The 22,563-nt window shown below is 41.8% G+C and overlaps 1 pseudogene; it reads right to left on the bottom strand.

Annotated features, from left to right (window-relative positions):
- Positions 1-2,911: 2,911 nt before the first annotated feature.
- Positions 2,912-3,113, bottom strand: LOC122937300 (annotated as a pseudogene).
- Between the last annotated feature and the right edge of the window lie 19,450 nt (positions 3,114-22,563).

A 22,563-nucleotide genomic window follows, 5' to 3' on the forward strand; every position in this document is an offset into this window, starting at 1 on the left:
AAGATCTTGCAGGGACCGCAACTCGTGTTGCAGTGCTCTGAAGGCCTTCTTTTTCTCACACGCCTGATGTTGTTGCTTGGCCTGAAAGAAACAACGAAACTGGACTTTAACATACTCCCACCAGTCACTAGTACATTTAAACAAGCATTTGTCGTTCCGCCAGGTTATGTAGGTGTCCCTAAGCTCCGCCAGCACATCTCCTCGACTCAGCAGAGCGCAGTTCAGCTTCCAGGACCCACGGCCCGGGGGGAACCCGGTGCCTAGGGTGCACTGGACCTGAATGGCCCTGTGGTCGGAGAAGAAGCAGGGGGTCATAGAGTGCCTACACCACCTGACTGCTCGAGAGGTAAACACAAAGTCGATCCGAGAACGGAGTGAGCCATCGGGCCAACACCACGTATAATTGATGGAGCCGTTCCCCGTGGATCCCACAACATCCTGCAAGGACGCTTCGGTCACCATCTCGATAAGCAGTTTGGAAGTGACGTCTAGCTTGCTTGAGGTCCCAGAGCTGCGTCCGTCTCCCTCTATCGGACAGTTGAAATCCCTGGCCATCACTACGGCCCTGGTGGTAGCGAGCTGTGGTCGTAGGGCCTGGAATAACTCCTGTCGCTCACCCTTGTCAGGGGAGGCGTACACGTTGATGAGCCTAACTGGCTCTCCCGCTCAGGAGCCATGACAAGAAGCCTGCCGCAGACGAGCTCCTGGACGTAGTCAAGTTTGAACGCGTTTCCCCTGAGGAGGATGGCAACCCCGGCCGACTTACAGCTGCTACCACCGGACCAGTAGGAGGGGCCATGGGACCACTGCCTGGCCAGGTGGTTGTAGGACCTAGAGGGGGGCAAAGCACACTCCTGCAACATGTAAACGTCGGCAACCTGAGAAGTAAGGAAGGTTAGTATCGTCTGACGTCTAGTCCGATCCCTAATGCTCCTAACATTGATGGAAAAGAGGTTAAAGTTTGCCATCATGTAAGAGAAAGAAAAAGGTTAGCGGAGAACGATACAGCTTAGTTACCACTCCGGACGTCCGGCGGCTCCTCTATTTCTTGTCCGCTGTCTGTGGGTTGCCCCTGTAACAGCGCAAAGGTGGCTACGATCTCTTCTAGAGTTATCTGTAGCCACATCGGGTCGGCGGTTGCCCCGTTGGCCACTATTTCCTCCACTTCGGTCTCGTCGAGGCTACTGGGGGGGTGGAGGGGTTGCTGTTGGGGGTCCTCGTTGGTGGCCACCCGGTTCTTCCATCTGCTGTTCTGTTTCTTCTTCTTTGCTGGGTGAGGCCACGTCCTCTACCTCGAGCATCTTCTTTTTGGATTGGTCAGCCACGGGGCTGTCCCTATCCTTTCTCTTTCCTTTCCTCTGACTGACATCTGGGGAGACAAGAGGGGGAAATTCCTCCATAGAGAGGGCTACAGCAGCTGGAGGAGAGGTTAGTTCTGCTGTAGTGGTGACGACGGGGCGGGTTGGGCTGGGGGCACGGGAGGGGGCCACTGAGGTGGTGGGGAGTTGGATTTGGGTGTCCTCAGTGGTAGTGACGACAGGGCGGGTGGTTGGGCGGGAGGAGGAGGGAACGGGAGCCTGGGCAGGGGGAGATGTCCGCTTACCCTCTTTCTTAGATGGCTTCTCTTTGGGCTGTGTTGCCGCCTGGGCCACGGCCGCGGCTTGAGGGGGGGTTCCGGGCGGCCGGAGCCCTGGCTGCGACTGAAGTCCAGGTGCGGTCCCTCTTTGGGCAGTCCTTGTAGACGTGGGAGGCCAGCCCGCACAGGTTGCACGCCACCTTCTTTGGGCAGTGTTTGGTCTCGTGACCTATGACCCGGCAGATTCGGCAGGGATCCTCCTTGCAGTTCCTCAACTCGTGGCCCTTCTGTCCACATTTCCTGCAGAACTGTGGCATATCCGGGTAGTAGATGAGGCCGTGGGAGTTTCCGAGGGAAAAAGACTGGGGCAGGTGCTGGAGGCTGTCTTCTGCAGTCGCGTCTTTGTTCAGTTTCACGACCGCTGACCACTTTCCGGTCCAGAAGCCGAGTCCGTTCAGGATGTGGGTGGGTTCCCTCCCTTCCCTCCCCACTGTGCAGAATCGATTCAGGAAAGTGGTGATGTCTTTGCCGGGGGTGTCTGGGTTCCTCATAGACACCGTAATCCTTCTTTCCTCCCTCTGAATGGGGCAATTCCTGACAAAGTGAGAAAATGTGGAGTCCGATGCCGCCGATTTCACCTTCTCCCAATATCTTCTACAGATGTTGATCGACGCGAAGGTCACGTAGAAGATCCCGGTCATAAAGGCTTGGACGCTGAGGGTCTCCGGCTTTGAAAATCCCTGGTCCACCAGCATCTTCTGGCAGAAGATTTCCTCGGTCATCTCCGGGGTCTTTCCATCCACCTCCTTCAGCTTCTTGGCGACGGTCTGCCGCATCCAGGGCTCCAGTGAAGGGGCGACCTGGCCGGGCTTTCCGCCGCCTTTCTGCCGGGCAGAGGCGTCCGGTCCGGCCCCAGAGGGTCCAGGGGGCTTGGTGGCTTGGGGCTTCTTGGCTGGTCCTGCAGCATCCTTCTTGGTCTTGGGGGGCTTGGAGGTTGTGGCCATGGCTACTTTCTTCTAGCCCTCTTCCAGTGGTGTCTTCGCAAAGCGACCTTTTGCCCCTGGGGGCGGGGCTTTGCGGCTTCCTTCTGGCTGGGCGGAGCTTCTTCCGGGGAGGGCTTCGCCGAGCTTCTTTTCCTCGTCAGGGTCCCCCGAGGCCGGAGTCTTCAGGCCGGAGTCTTCAGTCCTCGTCGTCGGGGTTCCTAGTCGAGTCTTCGCAAAGTCTTCTCCTGAATCGCAGTCGGAGAAGTTCTTCCAGGCGTCGTATTCAGGCTGTCGAGATCCAAGTAAGCACTGTCTAACGTCATACACCAAGACTATTAAGCCACAGGCCAAGAGGAGGTCGGAGACCAGAGCACTCTTGTTCCCTGGGGAATAGCCCTACACCCAATAGCAGCAGTGAGCTGAAGCTGAATTTAATCAACGATGCTCAAAGGCAGAGTGCAGGGGGTACCCACAAGGACCTGGGCCGGCAAGAAAAGGCAGACTGATAAGAACAGATACTACACTTGATCTTAGCCAAAAGGCCGAGAAGCGATCTGTTTATCTGTTTCTTCACTTTCTGCCGCACTGCATTGTGGGTCTCAGTGCAGGGCAGCATCTGCTGATTTCTCCTGTCTAACATTGTGTCCCTGCACCCGCCCCCCTCATACATATTCATGCATCCTGCACAGCCTCCAGTCCTCCTTCGATCCGCCCCCTCATACATATTCATCCTCTTGCCTCATATTCCTCCTCCATATGTACACCCATAAACTTCTCCTTACTCTATGTCTGGCATCTGTCATGTGCTCAGTGTTTGCAGAGCAGAGAGACAATCAGACACCGTCACACTGTAAGGGGCACACTTCCACATGCATCCATAAACATACCGGACACCGTCACTGTAAGGGGCACACTCCCACATGCATCCATAAACATACCGGACACCGTCACACTGTAAGGGGCACACTTCCACATGCATCCATAAACATACCAGACACCGTCACACTGTAAGGGGCACACTTCCACATGCATCCATAAACATACCGGACACTGTCACACTGTAAGGGGCACACTTCCACATACATCCATAAACATACCAGACACCGTCACACTGTAAGGGGCACGCTCCCACATGCATCCATAAACATACCGAACACCGTCACACTGTAAGGGGCACGCTCCCACATGCATCCATAAACATACCAGACACCGTCACACTGTAAGGGGCACACTTCCACATGCATCCATAAACATACCGGACACCGTCACACTGTAAGGGGCACACTTCCACATACATCCATAAACATACCAGACACCGTCACACTGTAAGGGACACGCTCCCACATGCATCCATAAACATACCGAACACCGTCACACTGTAAGGGGCACACTCTTACATGCATCCATAAACATACCAGACACCGTCACACTGTAAGGGGCACACTTCCACATGCATCCATAAACATACCGGACACCGTCACTGTAAGGGGCACGCTCCCACATGCATCCATAAACATACAGAACACTGTCACACTGTAAGGGGCACGCTCCCACATGCATCCATAAACATACAGAACACTGTCACACTGTAAGGGGCACGCTCCCACATGCATCCATAAACATACCAGACACCGTCACACTGTAAGGGGCACGCTCCCATCTATATCTATCTATCTATCTATCTATCTATATATATATATATATATATATATATATACATATTTCAAGGTAAACCTTATATACTGACCAGTTGAAACCGATGTATAACCACAGGAAAGTGAAATGCACACACTGCAGCTCCAAAAGGAGAATGTGCAAAAAAGATTCATTCCAAAACACAAGTACGGGGCTAAAAAAATATATTTTAAACTAGACAAAAGCAGCCTCATTACATAAATAGGATTATCCGTTTATTTCAAATCAACAAAAAAAAAAAAAAAAAAGCTGAATGATTACACTAATATTACCTTTTCTTTCAACTGAACCATTGTTTTATTATTTTTTTTTTTTACACAATCAACATGCCATTGTCTAAATGCAATATATGCAATCAGCATGCCCATGTAATCCTGTGGTGAAAGGAATTCCTCCTTTCTAAAGCCTGCTGCCCCATTAGCTAGTAATTCTGATGGGAGGAGTTTTCTATGCCAACAAGCATAGTAATCCTCCTCCATTCATTGTAATGCTGAAGGCCAGGTGACATCACCGACTGGGGGCGGGGCTTAGCGCGATGTTGGCCGGACAAGTTACTGCCCCTCCAACCTCTCTGCATTATCATCTAGACTGCCAGTGACGTCACCGACTGGGGGCGGGGCTTAGTGCGATGCCGGCCGGACAAGTAACCGCCCCTCCAACCTCTCTGCATTATCATCTAGACTGCCAGTGACGAAACCGACTGGGGGCGGGGCTTAGCGCGATGCCGGCCGGACAAGTAACCGCCCCTCCAACCTCTCTGCATTATCATCTAGACTGCCAGTGACGTCACCGGGCTCTGTGAGCAGAGGAAGAGAAAGCTTTGCTCGCCTGCCAGGGACCCGGTACGTCACTGAAGATAAGAAAATACTCACTTCCGGCCATGAATTGAAAGCAGGAAAACAGGGCTTCAGCAATATGCTCTAAAGGTACCACATGCATGTTTGTAATGTTTATGTTATTAGATTACTAATAGACAAATGTCCCCAATCCCAGACAACCCCTTTAAGATTATGTTTGGAGGCATTTGCCAAGTCACTTTGATATAAAAAAAATAAAAAATGGTAACAAAGTATATGTTAGATGCCATTTATAGGAAGATGCCATGACATCATTGAATGCTGGTCATTTTTGGACTTATAAATGGGATATCTGCACTTGATCATGCTTAACCCTATTGATGCTGCAGTAGATTCCCTTCTATGACCCTTCTTGAACACATGTGCCAGTTTCAGTTGGCCAAGTTGATAGCCTCCGGTTTTGACTCATTGCCATATCATTGCCCCTTTGTTTGACAGTTTTAAAAAACAGTGTGTGCTGCTAACTTAAGCTGGCAACAATTTATTGTTCATGGTTAGTCAGTGAAGGTTGTCAGTTTAGATGTCTATCATATAGTATGTTAAAAGGACAAATTAACATAACAAACAACATTGCAGATCAACTTTTTGACAGATATTTGCCTTTGGTCACCATCTGTCACACATATTCGTGTCACAAAAAGGCATTGATTGCCATCATAATATGGTTTAAATTGACCTTTTCAGATTTCCAAAATCTGTAGTGTATGGCTATTTTAGGGTAGTTTCACACTACATCTTTTTTAACACCATGGCATTTTTTTTTTTTTTAGTTTTAACTTGTTTATTTTATTTTCATAGCATCAAAACACGTTAGTGGGTTACAGGGAATAATGTAACATGGAAGAGGTACATGATATTCAGTAGCATAGAGTACAAGCATATATAGAGGAAGTAAGCACATTTGTGACCAACCGGCGACAGCCTGGTATAGTGTCAATGAGGCTGACCACATTCAATACAGTTTATGTAACAGAGCGCTATCCAGACCTGTTCAAAGGCCTATAACTGTAAGTGGGCCTATCTAAACCTAGGAAGCTCTAATGTACTTTGATCTATAATGTCAAAGGCAGTCGTTTAATCATGGGCAAAAAGGGGCCTAGAAAGCCTGGGCTTCAAGTGGTTTATGGCTACGGAACACTAGAAGTATAAAGTAAAAATAACCAAGGGAGGGAGTGTGGCTATGTGCTGCTGGAAAACCTAAAGGTAGACCAAAGTGACCAACGTTTCAGGAAGGCTGGATGTGTGCGAGATTCCCAAGCAGAAAGCTCTTCAAAACGATAGAGCTGGTCCACCTTGAGTTTCCATTGTTCAATTGTTGGCAGTGAGGTCTGGAGCCAATGTTTGGGAACAAGTAGGCGAGCAGCACTCAGGAGCTGCTAACAACATGGCATTTTAAAAGGAATATGTCACCAGTGACCTCGTTATCCAACTGTTTGCATAGTTACATAGCTGAGGTTCACCTGATTAAAACTCAGGTTTTCTTTTATTGATCTGAGGCTCCTTTTCTGAGCTATTATACTTTTTCTTGTTATGAATACTATGAATACTAGGCCTTTAGTGCAATGAGGGCATCACCATTGCTGATTTTACACCCAAGCTCCACTCCTTTCTATGGCTAGTCCCTCCCTTGCTGGTTTGATTGACAGGAGCAGGCAGTGGCAAACCATCGAAGGAGGAGTTGGCCACAGAAAAGAATAGAGCTTGGATGCAATAACAGCACTGTTGATGCCTTCATTGCGCTAAAGACACAATTAGCATTTTAAGAAAAAGTATCATAATGCAGGAATGGAGCCTCGGATCAGCAAAAAAAAAAAATCGGCATTCTAATCAGGTGAACTATTCAGATTCCCTTGAAGATACTTTCCTAATGTGTTTTCCTCTCTGCATTTAAATTTTTATATTGAAAAGAGGGTATGTAAGTGATCTCTTAGCGATGTAATGGCTCACTGTCTTTCCTACCCCTTGTTCTCCTGGTGATTAGTACCTTATTTACATTGAGATATCCCTATAGAGCCCTAGCCTAAATAGATGTAGAGTCTACAACAGAGTAGACAGAATAATAGAGTAAGTGGTGGATGATTTCCAGTTGAATCTGGCAAGCAAGTTCCCTCATTAACAGAGTCAAGTCATTCTGCTGCATGTAGAGGGTCAGAGCCCCTAAATGCATGTTATTTATTCTAGGGAGTCTCACTACCTGTACATTATCATAACATTGACTTAGAAACTTGTTAGTTGCAGTTTACTACTTCATTATGCAAAAAATTATTTCAGTTTAACTTTCATCTAGTGTATACACAGATAAACAAAAGATATGTTGTATAAAATGCCAGCCATGGGTAAAAATATATTTGGAAATGCTCCAGAAAACCAATTATGCTGGCATGATAAAAAACCTGAAATTATTTAAGTGCTTATTCCGCTAAAGATCCAATGTAAATGATGGTTTGGAAGCTGTAATTGTTTTGGATTGTGCCAGTGCTCAATCACTGTGCCCTTGCAGATAGTACAATAAGCAGCAATAACAACAATGCTTTTTACTTCTCTGCTTATCTACTTTTTGAGAAAAATTGTGCGCTATTGGTTTATAAAAAGGGTTGCCACTTAAAGGGGTTGTGCGGGTTCAGAGCTGAACCTACACATACCCTTATTTTCACCCAGGCAGCCCCCCTGAGGCTAAATCGCGCAGGGCAAGGTCTCTTTTGTTTTCAATAACACACTGCCGGGCGGAAACTTCCACTAAAGCCCGCCCTTCAGAGCCAGTGACATCACCGAAGACACTGCCGGGCGGAAGTTTCCGCCCAGCACTGTGTTATTGAAAAAAAAAAAAAAACCTTGCCCTGCGCGATTTAGCACAGGTCTAAGGAGAGCATCTGAGCAATTCGCTCCTATGCTACTTTCGGGGGGGGGGGGGGGGAATGGAGGTATGTCCGGGTTCAGCTCTGAACCCGGACAACCCCTTTAAGAACATTTCCCAAAAACTAATAAGTGGATATGAGGTAATTTCCAAAACTGAAGAAAATCTTTTATAGTGATTAGCTCTGTGTCATAACTTATTAACAAATAATGTACTGTATCCTTGTGACAATTGCCATATAACTTTGAAGTTAAATCATTTTGACAATTTATTTTTATCTTATTATAGAAAAATTCTAACTTTTACCTTAGTATTGTAATATCTTAAATACAAAAACATTAATGCTATTAATCAAAAGAAAACATGATATAGACTATTGCTACCTCAATAGTTTCAAAGTGAGGACTAGGCGTAGGGAGGGAGCAGAATATCCTTTAAGAGACGAGTCCTGTATAGAGACTTACTGGTAGTATTCCATGGTATGGATACTTAATGGCAAGGCTCACCATAGGGGTCCTAAGTTATGACCATCTGTACTGACAATTGATATTGTTGCAGATCTATCCTAAATTTGCCACCATACAGTGCCAATTTAGATGGTATAATGCCAGTGTTAAAGTTTATACTAAAATATGTATCAGCAAATGTTGTTTTATATGTTGCGATTTCATGTTTTGCAATTTATCTCCTCTATTTCTGAATTGCCTGTTGCTGCCAACCAGCACTGAATGTTGAATGTGGATCACAACATACAAAAGGTTGGGGACCTCTGGACTGGACAGTCTAAAGATGCACCACATTTGTCATCCAGTATCGGCTATGGTAATAAATCTTGCAAATTTTTAGACTACTTGTCTGTTAGACAGGATTAGGAAATTTGCCCCACTGTCTCCATTATTATTTTTAAAAAGTTACATTCCTATAAGTCCAGTATTATGAAAACTGTAATATTCAGTCACATGGTCTGCATAGTTCATTTGTAAACTGGTATCTACAACTATGTAGTTACTGTATAGATGTACATTTTCTTTTCCTTGTTTAGTAGTTTTAATTCAGTAACTATGTTAAAAATCACAAAAACAGATAAGAAACATCCTGCATGCTATGATAAATGAATATGCAGATGTGCATGGCTACATTTATAAAAGAAAAAACACAGAAAATAATGCTCTAACACAATAGATGTAAACATTATATATGGACTAAGCCTTTATTCTGGTATGATGAAATCTGAGACTATCAGACAATATCTTTTGATCAAAACATATCTGTGCCTGCCTACCAGCGCCAAGGTGACTCAGTCTGGCAAGTCCTACTCTAAACCTATCTATGCCATTGGGCATATTCATTCAGGAGAGTTTGTAGTATACTCTTAAAGGAGTAGCACCTTAAAGTGTGAATGTGTTTCTATATTAACTAGGGAGTAGTATATTTGTGCACTTTTACCCTGTCTTTCCCATAGGTGGCCTTGATTAGATGGTACATATAACTGTGCGGGCTCCTCCTCTCATTGGTAGCTTGATGCACACAGAGGTAACTAGGAGCAGCACACTATACAGTGTGTGCAGCGTCTGCTCTCCTGAATGTAGATGCCCAACACCATAGGTAGAGCAGACCTGCCTGACTGAGCGCCGTTAAGCGGGCACAGATGTGTTTTGACCAAAATATATTGGCTGAGAGTCTTAGATTTTATCATATTAGAATGGGCTACTTATGCTACTTGGGCTGCTTAGGCTACTTTCACACTAGCCTTTTAGTTTTCCGGTATTGAGATCAGTCATAAGGGCTCAATACCGGAAAAAAAGCTTTAGTTTTGTCCCAATTCATTGTCAATGGGGACAAAACTAAACTGAAAAGAACGGAATGCTCCAAAATGCATTCCATTCCATTAAGTTGCGTTCCCATACCAGAGAGCAAACTGCAACATGTTGTGGGATGCGGAGCAAGACGTATCCAGCATGACCATCAATGCAAGTCAATAGGGACGGATCCGTTTTCTCTGCCACAATAGAAAACGGATCAGTCCTCCATTGACTTTCAATGGTGCTGAAGACCGATCCGCAATGTTAAAGATAATACAACCGGATCCGTTCATAACAGATGCAGATGGTTGTATTATCAGTAACTGAAGCGTTTTTGCTGAACCCTGCTGGATCTAGTAAAAACGCTAATGTGAAAGTAGCCTAAATCTTAGTTTGTATCTATTGTGTAAGTGCATTATTTTCAGTGATTTTTCAGTAACAGTATGGCCTTATTATTCAATAACTATTTGGTGGTAATATTTGGTCACAATGTAACATCATTATTTGGACCTTGTATAGTTGTCTAATTTGTAATATTGTTTTTTTGAATATAGAATTTTGTTCAATAACAGTTAAAGGGGTTGTCCAGGTTCAGAGCTGAACCTGGACATATCCCCATTTTCACCCCGGCAGCCCCCCTGACATGAGCATCGGAGCAGTTCATGCTCCGATGCTCTCCTTTGCCCTGCGCTGAATCGCGCAGGGCAAAGGCATTTTTTTGAGTTCCGGTGACATACCGGGCTCTCTATGGGGCTGACAGGCAGCCCGGTGACGTCACCGGCACTGATGGGCGGGATTTGGCTCTGCCCTAGCCAGTAAAACGGCTAGGGCAGAGCTAAAGCCCGCCCCTCAGAGCCGGTGACGTCACCGAACACACTGCTGGGCGGAAGTTACCGCCCGGCAGTGTGTTATTGAAAACACAAGAGCCCGTGCCCTGCGCGATCTAGCACAGGGCACGGGAGCGCATCGGAGCATGAGATGCTCCGATGCCAGGCTCAGGAGGGCTGCCGGGGTGAAAATAAGGGTATGTCCGGGTTCAGCTCTGAACCTGGACAACCCCTTTAATTTGAGTAATTGTATGGTAATATTTAGTATTATATATATTTAGTAATAGTTTAGCTCCAACGGTATTGATGAGCGGCAGGAGCAATATTCGAATTTGCTATATTTTGCTAATATTATGTTAAATATTCATCATACATTCGCAAATTTGGAATTATTTTCTTGATTGCGAAAATCGGCAATGTAATATTCACGTAATGCACGCGCAATACAGGTGTGGGTCATTTTTGCGACATTTTCCAAGCTGCTAAAAGTTTCCTGAGACTCGAGAAAATGGTTGGCATGGCAGAACATAAAAAATGGCTTTACATGCAGATATAGCGCTCCACTATATTTGCGATTGCGCTAATCGGCACTAATGATGCAAATATTTTGGCGCAATGCGTGAAACTTTACATTTTAGCAGGTCTGACTACATATTACTGATTGGTGCACTATGTATTTTTGTGACATCACAGCACTATGTCTGTAGCATGTACCGTATGTATGGACACTACCTAACACACTGCACTGCAACAGCTACACTATATCAGGGATATCCTAAAACAGGATAAATTGATAGGTGAGAGAATCCCCAAAGCACCAACCTTCATTTTTAGAAAAGCTTAGAACCTAGCAAATCTAATAGCTGTCAAAATTACTCAGAACAAAAAGAAAAATAATATAAAGAAAAATGGAATGAAGACGTTTTTTCCCCCAATAAAAAGTGTAAAACTGTAGGGGGACCAAGCAGTATAATCCCATTCTGGAGATAGGAGATGATCTAACCACCCACACAATTCAAAAATTACAACACTTGTGACACAAAGGGGGTTATACATTTTATTAAATGCCCCTATCAGAAAATGTATGTGGGTAGAACTAAATGCCAGTTGAGGACTAGAATTAATGAACATATCAATAAGATCAAGAAAAAATTTGATGGACACCCATTGTCCAAGCATTATACAGAATGTCAGGGTAGTTCCTTTGTAGGCTCATTGTTTGGCGGCATTGAAAAGGTTAAAGTAGATGTGAGGGGTGGGAATTATATTGAGCAAATGTCACGCTGCGAAAGCAAGTGGATTTTCAGATTAAACAGCTTAGTGCCAAAGGGTCTTAATCAGGAGATCGAACTATTTGCATTTAAATAAAGGTACAGACCCTATGTAATAACTGGCTAGGATGATCCACAGTAAATGGTAGTATGTCCCTATTAATCTAAGTACACACTGCAGGAATTACTATGGGAACAGGAAGGCTATTTAACCCATAGGACTTGTAACATGAATCATCCCTGGCGAAGGAACCCGCAGGTTCAGAAACGCGTTATATGGAAATTTGTCCTTTGGAGGCTCCCAGAGCGAAGTTGTGAAGTCACACGAAGACGTTCCTGGACTCAACCCTGCAGGCTCCTCCACGCGTGCACCTGCTACCGGCCGGAGCAGCACGCGAGGTGTGAGAGCAAGAAGCGTTCTGCTAGATCTGTACAGCGCTACTTGGAACAACGAGACGACACTACTGAACGATCACCAACTAATACAGGTAGAGATACTACCACCAGCTATTAGGAAATATCATTGTATGTCCTAATTAGAGCCCTATATATTTATATGTATGATCCTTTTATCCTCACTATGCCAGCGCCGGTATTCTACCAGCAGGTTTAGCTATTAGTATCAGGATATAACCTACACTGACTATCTCCCACTAACTATCTGTATTATATATTTATAATATATCTAACTATATCTAATGTAAAGAGTGGAAAGCACAGAGCATAGCAATGACACTGCTGTCTCTCTCAGAACTCCATAAAACTACAGAAAATGGCTGCTGGGGAGGTTCTTATATAGTAAGGGGTAGGCAACTTTCCTATTGGTTGCTAGGGATGTTGTTAAGCTCAGACAAAGACATTGCAGCCTTCTCATTGGCCCACAAACTAGAAGCAGGGAGGGATCATGTGTTCAGATTTAAAAAAAAAGTCTAGAATATTCAAAAATACGAATATATAGCACTATATTCTAAATATTGTTTAGCGAATTGTCGAAGTACCGATTAATATTAGCGATTTGAATATTCGTGCCCAACACTATCCAACAGCTTTATAGCATAACTATATATGTGTATAATAATTTTTGAGGGTGAAAGGTATGTTTTTCGGGCTTGCCTGTGATTTTTATTATGATCCTGACATCACCCCTGCTGATACAGCATCAATGCTGAAAGAGCCTTCTTCCTGTATTCAGCCTCCTTATGGACCATGAGATCCCCATTAAATGAAATTGTATCTTTGTCCTATGTCATTGTCTATCACAATCACTTAGTAAAACGTGTCACAACTTTGGAATTCTTTCAAGCTTTTATTATCCAGTTTTTCTCCCAAGAAGACTCATTTTATGAAAAAATCTCCCTTACAATGCCTTTTGCTTTGCAGATTTTTTATTCATTCACAGTTATACTTATATAGAAGCATAAACTGAGTTTATTTTACAAAAGAACCTAATGTACTGCTACTAAACCTAAGAAATTAATGATACAAGGCATAATCCCCAAAAGCAGAGTTTAACCACACAAGTTGAATGCAGAAACTATAGCTCTACCAAACATTTTGCTGTTAATTATCTTGCTCTTGGGCATGCCCGGGAAGAAATGCACTCATAGTATGACAACATAATGTATGTTCTGGTTATCGTCTTTTTTTTGTTTGCTAGTATATGAAATAAATATATCTTACTTTAACGTATATCAATCTGCACTATGTTTTTGGTTTAATAATAGTAATGAGCAACATGGGCAATATTCGAATTCGCAATATTTCCCAAATATTTAGTAGAATATTCTTCATATATTCGTGAATTCAAAAATTCGAGATCATATTCTTGATTGCTAAAATCGACAATGTATTATTTGCATAATGCGCACAAAATACCAGCATGGGTCACTTTTGCAACATTTTTCAAGCTGGTATAGGTTTCCCGAGACTGGAGAAAATGGTTGACATGGCAGAACATTAGAATAGCTTTATATGCAGATAGAGTGCTCCAATATATTTGTGCTCGAGAATTTTCGGCAATTAATGATGCGCATATTTTTTTGCAATAGTAAGTGGTAGGCAACTTTTCTATTGTCCCACAAGCTAGAAGAAGGGAGGGATGATCACCTGACGTGTACTGTTAAATAAAAAATAAAATAAAACAAATATTCTTTATTATGAATATATAGCACTATATTCTAAATATATTTTCAAGAAAATCTCCAAAACCCCATTTGAGAAATTGCACCCCTCAAATTATTCAAAATTGATGTTACAAACTTTATTAACCCTTGAGGTTTTCCATAAGACTTTACGGAAAATGGAGGTGAAATTTAAAAATTTCATTTGCTTTGCAGATTTTTTATATTAATCAATTTTTTCTTGTACCATAGCAAGGGTTAACAGCTAAAAAAAAATTAATATGCATTACTCTGATTCAGCAGTTTACAGAAATACCCAAAATTTGGTGGTTAACTGCTGTAGGGGCACATGGCAGTGGACAGAAGGAAGAAAGCGCCATATTATTTTTGGAAGGAAGATTTTGCTAGAATGTTTTTTGGGCACCATTTTGTATTTGAAGAGACCCTGACATACCCCTACAGTGAAAACCCTCAAAAAAGTGACCAATTTTGTAAACTAGACCCTCAAATAATTTATTAAGGGGTGTACTGAGCACTTTGACGCCATAGGCGTTTTACAGAATTTTGAAACTATGCTATGAAAATAAAAAGTATAATTTCTTCCAATAAAATGTTACTTTAGTCCCAATTTTTAATTTTTTGTAAGTGTAATAGGAGAAAAAGCAATCCATAATTTGTTACATATTTTCTCCTAATTACAGCAACACCCCATATATGGTGGCAAACTGCTGTAGGAAGACATGGCAGGACTCAGAAGGGAAGAAGCGCCATATGGATTTTGCAGCACAGATTTTGATGGTTTGTTTTACGGATGCCATTGGTGTTTATTTTTTGGGCTATTGTTTTATGGGGAGGTTCATTTTTTGCGAGATGGTGTGACATTTTCATTAGTACCATTTAGGTACATATGACTTTTTTATCGCTTGATATTGCAATTTTTGTGAAGCAAGGCACTTTTTATTTACTTTGGTTACAGCTTTCACCTGAGGGGGTATATCATATTTTTATAGAGTCGGTTGTTACGTATGCGGCAATAACTAATATGTCTATAATTTTTATTTTTTGTTACGTTTTACACAGTAAAAGCACTTTTGAAAAGAAAAATATCTTGTTTTTGTGTTTGTAGGGTCTCTTTTTTTCAGGATGACTGATTGGTACTATTACATACAACCTTTTGATCTCTTGGTTTCAAGATTTTTATGAGGTAAGGTGATCCAATTTTTTTTGCTTAGGCACTGTTTTTATTTAGTTGACAGGATGGATAATGTGATAATGTGGTGATACCTAATATGTCTATTTATTTCCCTATTTTTACAATGTTATATGACTTAATTATGGAAAAAAGGTGCTTTTTCATTTGGAACTTTTATTTTTTTACATTTCTTTTTTGGCCCACTGTGAGATTTCAATATTTGGGTGTCTGATCCCCTCTACATTGCATTACAATACATGTGTATTGTAATACATTGGCTGTCAGTGTATTACCAGTGTAATACACTGACATCCTTTTTACCTGTCGGACCAAGGGGGCTGGGTCTCACAGGCTTCCTTAGAGGGCAGCCCTGATGCCAATGGAAGCCATAGGGCTGCCCTGATAGCTATCGGGTCCCCGTCACCACAGTGAGGGGACCCGATGGAGAAGGAGAGGGAGTGCTAACAGTGGCATACAGAGAGTTAAAGTGCTGGCGGATGCTGGTGTATACAGTAGAGGCTTGGCTGTCAGTGAAAACCAGACCTCTGCCACTGATCGGACAGGCGCAGATCCTGCACCCATCCGATCAGCGTGCCATACCTGTATGGCGCTAGGGGTTAAGCCAGTATCACTGTTAAATGTAACACTAAGTCTGTGTGCACACAATCAGGTTTTCATTAGGTGTCAGATGCAGGTTTTGAAGTCAAAGCCAGTGATCGATTAAAAAAAAAGAAAAGGAGATTATACCCTTTATACTGTCGCTTTAGCTTCAGAACTACCTCTGAAAACCTGATTGTGTATGCATAGCCTTATGTGAATAGATGAAGCTAATTTATTTGGAATATTATATATCTACTTCTCCACATTTTCCTTTGTACACTCTACTAAACAACAAGGTCTGGTAGCTGAAGGACATTTAATTGTCTACAATAATTAAATATCTTAACAGAAATTTGTTTTAATCGAGCTAAAAAGAACATCAGGTCTCCTATAATTCTACAGAGTTCTTCAATTGAGATAAATGAAATCACATGGGCTGTGCTCACATTTACAGAAAACAAATGTAAGTTATTGTCTGGAATGGGTTTTATATTTCATTGTGATTAATGAAATCACAGCTTATAATAATCATATGCTTTATGTAATTGTAAATATCTTGCCTTTGTATAAAACTGTAGCTAAAGATGACATGCATTTGTAAACATTTGTAAAGTTAGAATTACTGCAGATATAATAAAATCTTTCTTTATACATTTTATATTTCAGTAATATCCTATATTATAAAATAATTGTAGCTGATAGCATGTACAATCTAAGAACATCTTTCATGTACTATTACCTATGTTGTGTTCAATTTGCAAAGTACTGCCTTTTAGGAAGTGTGTCCTTTAGATAAGGGCATTTTAAACTTTTTCCACTGGATTCTTACCAGCCTGAAAATGGTGATGTGTGGGATTTCCTACCAGTGGCTTAGGTGATGGCAAGCTTAGAAATATTGCTCATTATCTCTTTAATGTATCTCTGGATCCCAATATGACAAATAAATTAGCAGAAGAGGAGTCAAATATGTTGCAAAACCAAAGATTTGAGCAGCCAGCTTAAAGAGTACCTGAGTTAAAAAAAAAAAAGATTGCATAAGGCCTCTTGTACACAAACGCTTTATTTTTCTGTTTCCATTCCGTTTTTTGCATTCCGTATATGGACTGTATACGGAACCATTCATTTCAATGGATCCTGAAGAAAACGGAATGTACTCCGTATGCCTTCCGTTTTCGAATTTACGTTTTTTCGTTCCGTTCAAAGATAGAACATGTCCTATTATTATCCACATAACGGACAAGGGAAGAACTGTTCTATCAGGGGCCAGCTGTTCTGTTCTGCAAAAAACGGAATGCACACAGGCATCATCCATATTTTTTGCGGATCCATTTTTTGCGGACTGCAAAATACTGAAAAAGCCATATGGTCGTGTGCAATAGGCCTAATGGCTGTCCTTCTTTGTATAATTGTGTAGTTGTATAGATATGTTTGGGTTTCCCTAATGTTTTTTTCAACAATATTATTATTAGTGTTGCGCGAACCGAAGTGAAAAAAATTGACTTTGGTATGAATTTAACCCTTTCAATCCCGAGCCAGTTTTCACCTTCCTGCCCAGGCCATTTTTAAAAAAAAATCTGACATGTGTCACTTTATGTAGTAATCAAATGCTTTTACTTATTTAGGCCATTCTGAGATTATTTTCTCATCACATATTGTACTTCATGAAAGTGGTAAAATTCTGTCAAAATATTTAATTTTCATTAATAAAAAAATACCAAATTTACCCAAAATTTTGAAAATTTGCTAATTTCTAATTCTCTACTTTTATAAAAGATAGTGATACCTCCAATAATAGTTATTACTTTACATTTCTCATATGTCTACTTCATGTTTGGATAATTTTGAAAATTACATTTTATATTTTTGGGATGTTAGAAGCCTTAGAATTTTAGAAGCAAATTTTGAAAATTTTCAGAACATTTCCGAAACCCACTTTTTGAGAAATTTCAGAATTTCTCTTTTTTGGCAGATTTTCCATTTAAATCTATTTTTTCCAGTAAAAAAGCAAGGGTTAACTGCCATACAATACTCAGTATTTATTGACTTGATTCTGTAGTTTACAACCATATATAGGGTGTTTCTGTAAACTACTGTACGGGCATACGGCAGGGCACAGAAGGAAGGAATGCCATATTGTTTTTGTAGGGCAGATTTCACTGGGATAATTTTAAGTTGCCATGTCACATTTGAAGACCCCCTGATGCACCCCTAGAGTAGAAACTCCAACAAAATTACCCCATTTTGGAAACTATGGGAAAATGTGGCAGTTTTGTTGGTACTATTTTAGGGTACATATGATTTTTGGTTACTTTATATTACACCTTTTGTGAGGCAAGGTAACAAAAAATAGCTGTTTTGGCACCGTAATTTTTTGGTATTTACAATGTTTATCTGACAGGTTAGATCATGCAGTATTTTCATAGAGCAGGTTGTTACGGATGCGACAATACCAATAGCATTTGAAAAAAAATAAAGATTTTTATAGTGTCTTCATATTCGGAAAGCCATAGTTTTCTTTTTCTTTTGGACGACTATCTTATGTAGGGGCTCATTTTTTTCGGTATGAGATGAATGTTTGAGTGGTAATATTTTAGTGTGCATATGACTTTTTGATCGCTTTGATTATGCTGTTTGTGATGTAAGGTGACAAAAAAAAGCTTTTTTTACACACTTTTTATATTTACTTTTTAGGGGTTAGGTCATGTGATATTTTTAGAGAGCAGGTCGTTACGGATGTGGCAATACCTAATATGTAAACTTTTTTTATTTATATAAGTTTTACACAATTACATATTCTGAGACCCATAGTTTTTTAATTTTTTTGGGAGACTGTCTTAGGTAGGATCTCATTTTTTGTGGGATGAGATGTCAGCTTGATTGGTTTGATTTTGGAGTGTGTATGAATTTTTGATTGCTTGGTATTACAGTTTTTGCGATGTAAGGTGACAATTTTTTATTTATTTTTTGACACCGTTTTTCATTTTTTATGGTATTTACCTGAGAGGGTAGGTCATGTGATTTTTTTATAGAGCAGGTCGTTATGTACGTGGCAATGCCTAATATGTATACTTTTTTTTATTTATTTAAGTTTTACTCAATTATATCATTTTCTAAACCCAAAAAAAATAAATCATGTTTAGCGTCTCCAGATTCCGAGTGCCAGTTTTTTAAAAAAAAATGGAGGCGATTGTCTCAGGTAGGGTATCATTTTTGCGGGATGAGATGATGGTTTGATTTGCACTATTTTGGGGTGCATATGACTTTTTGATTGCTTGCTATTACAATTTTTGTGATGTAAGGTGACAAAAAATGGCTTTTTATACACCATTTTTATTTTTATTTTTTTACAGTATTCACCTGAGGGGTTAGGTCATGTGGTACTTTTATAGAGCAGGTTATTACGGACGTGGCAATACCTAATATGTCTACTTTTTTATTTATTTTTACATTTAACACAATAAAATCTTTTTTGAAACAAAAAAAATCATGTTTTAGTGTCTCCATAGTCTGAGAGCTATAGTTTATTTTTTTATTTTTTGGGCAATTGTCTTAGGTAGGGGCTCATTTTTTGTGGGAAGATGTGATGCTTAGATTAGTACTATTTTGAGGGGCATACGCCTTTTTGATCGCTTGGTGTTGCACTTTCAGTGATGTAAGGTAAGAAAAAAAATGGGCACTTCTTTTTATTTGAAACTTTTAATATTTCTTTGTAAAACTTTTTCTTACATTTTGGGAGTCTGATCCCCTTTACAATGCATTACAATACTTCTGTATTGTAATGCATTGGCTATAAGTGTATTACCAGTGTAATACACTTACAGCTTTCTGCCTGTGAGATCCAGGGTGCTGGATCTCACAGACTCTCCCTGAAGGCAGCACCGATGCCTAAGAAAGGTATCGGGCTGCCTTCCCTGCCATCGGGTCCCTGTCACAGCAGCGCAGGGACCCGATGAGGAATGGGAGGGAGCGCCCTCCCTCCACACACCCCGCACATGCTGCTGTCAGTGCTTACCGCGGCATAGTTAGGGTTAATGCGCTGGCATCTGTGTTTTCACCGATGCCGGAGCATACAGCAGGGGTCTGGCTAACGGGAACAGCCGGTTCCCCGCAGCTGATAGGGTGGGCGTAACTCCTGCACCCGCCCGATCAGCATGCCGTATTAGCACTGTGCTGGGCAGCAAGTCACATCCCGCTGCGCCGTAATATTACGGCGCTGGGTGGAAAGGGGTTAAGAAAAGCCTAATCCAGCCTGGTCTCCACTATCTTACTGTAAACTGAGCACAGGGAGAGACATGGCATGTGCTAGGGACATTGTTCTAGCAATCTTTTAATTGTAGAATATTGGATAGGGACAGTGCAGGGACAGTGTAGGGACATTGTAGGGATAGTTTTCAGACACTGTAGGGAGAGCATAGGGAGAGCATAGGGAGACTGCAATGACAATGCAGGGTCAGTGCAGGCTTTGTGTAATTGCCCTGTGCATCTTGTTCCACTGCTGTGTCATTTATTCTTAATCTTTTCAGTTATACATAGACTGACTGTGCATCAGACTTAGTCTCAACAGCTGGTCTAATATATAGTTGTGCGTACCTAGTTCATCTGCTGTGCCATCAATAATTAATCTGTTCAGTTATACATAGATATACTGTGCATCAGAATCATTGTCAACAAGTGGTGTAATATATAGGCGCGTTTTTGTAGTCTATCTGCTGCACCATTCATACTTACTGATTCAGTTACTGTACACTATGGCCAACAGACAGTTGATTGGACCCGCAAAAGGAACTGGCAGTGGCAAAAATGTTGCTGCAGCTGGCACAAGTAGCAGCAGAAAGGGTGGTGGTAGCAGCAGCGCAGCAACAGGCCAGACCTGCCACTGTCATCCAGCTGTCATGTTTTGACCAACAATCCAGCTGTACTGGAGTGCTTGACTCGCTCTTCAACAGCATCTCAGATGACAACAGTTACACACAGCCAGGAAACAGTGGGTTCCTCTGAGACCACACTTAACTGGCATGGCCCATTGTGCCTCAGTTGTGTTTGAACTGCCTCTTTATTTTGCTGCTCCTTCTCCTCGGGAAGTACTGAATGCTGCTAGCTTTGTTCCGCTTTATAGCAAGGATGAACTTAGTGAGGACAGTCAGCAGCTACAGGCAAGTTTTGGCTAATCCTGCCTTTGTCAACTTTGTAGTTGACAAAGGCTGGATTAGCCTAAACGCGCCCATTGTTTTGAGATATTGATGTAACATAATAAAGAGTACATAAATTGAAGACTTTAGGCGCCAGCTGGGATTTCTTTGCATTATGCCTTGGCACCAGCTGGGATTTCTTTGCATTATGCCTTGGGATTCTGTTCCTTCCTGTGCCGGCGTGCACCAGGATTTGAATATAGTGATATACAGTCAGGTCCATAAACATTTTTGGCTCTATACACCACCACAATGGATTTGAAATGAAATGAACAAGATGTGCTTTAACTGCATGCTGTCAGATTTAATTTGACGGTATTTACATCCAAATCAGGTGAACGGTGTAGGAATTACAACAGTTTGCATATATGCCTTCCACTTGTTAACGGACCAAAAGTAATGGGACAATTGGCTTCTTGGCTGTTCCATGGCCAGGTGTGTGTTATTCCCTCATCCCAATTACAAAGAGCAGATAAAAGGTCCAGAGTTCATTTCAAGTGTGCTATTTGCATTTGGAATCTCTTGCTGTCAACTCTCAAGATGAGATCCAAAGAGCTGTCACTATCAGTGAAGCAAGTCATCATTAGGCCGAAAAAACACAACAAACCCATCAGAGAGATAGCAAAAATATTAGGCGTGGCCAAAACAACTGTTTGGAACATTCCTAAAAAGAAGGAAGGCACCGGTGAGCTCAGCAACACCAAAAGGCCAGGAAGACCACGAAAAACAACTGTGGTGGATGACCGAATAATTATTTATTTGGTGAAGAAAACACCCTTCACAACAGTTGGCCAGATCAAGAACACTCTCCAGGAGGTAGGTGTCAACAATCAAGAGAAGACTTCACCAGAGTGAATACAGAGGGTTCACCACAAGATGTAAACCATTGGTGAGCCTCAAAAACAGGAAGGCCAGATTAGAGTTTGCCAAACGACATCTACAAAAGCCCTCACAGTTCTGGAACAACATCCTATGGACAGATGAGACCAAGATCAACTTGTACCAGAGTGATGGGAAGAGAAGAGTATATCACCTCATCAGTGAAGCATGGTAGTTGTAGTGTCATGGCGTGGGCATGTATGGCTGCCAATGGTACTGCTTATCTTGCATTTATTGATGATGTGACTGCTGACAAAAGCAGCAGGATGAATTCTGAAGTGTTTCGGGCAATATTATCTGCTCATATTCAGCCAAATGCTTCAGAACTCATTGGACGGCGCTTCACAGTGCAGATGGACAATGACCCAAAGCATACTGCAAAAGCAACGAAAGAGTTTTTTAAGGGAAAGAAGTGGAACGTTATGCAATGGCCAAGTCAATCACCTAACCTGAATCCGATTGAGCATGCATTTCACTTGCTGAAGTCAAGACTGATGGGAAAATGCCCCAAGAACAAGCAGGAACTGAAGACAGTTGCAGTAAAAAACCTGGCAGAGCATCACCAGGGATGAAACCCAGCGTCTGGTGATGTCTATACGTTCCAGACTTCAGGCTGTAATTGACTGCAAAGGATTTGCAACCAAGTATTAAAAAGTGAAAGTTTGATTTATGATTATTATTATTATTATGTCCCATTACTTTTGGTTCCTTAACAAAT

Source organism: Bufo gargarizans, chromosome 4 (assembly GCF_014858855.1).
Source record: "Bufo gargarizans isolate SCDJY-AF-19 chromosome 4, ASM1485885v1, whole genome shotgun sequence".
Taxonomy (NCBI): Eukaryota; Metazoa; Chordata; class Amphibia; order Anura; family Bufonidae; genus Bufo; species Bufo gargarizans.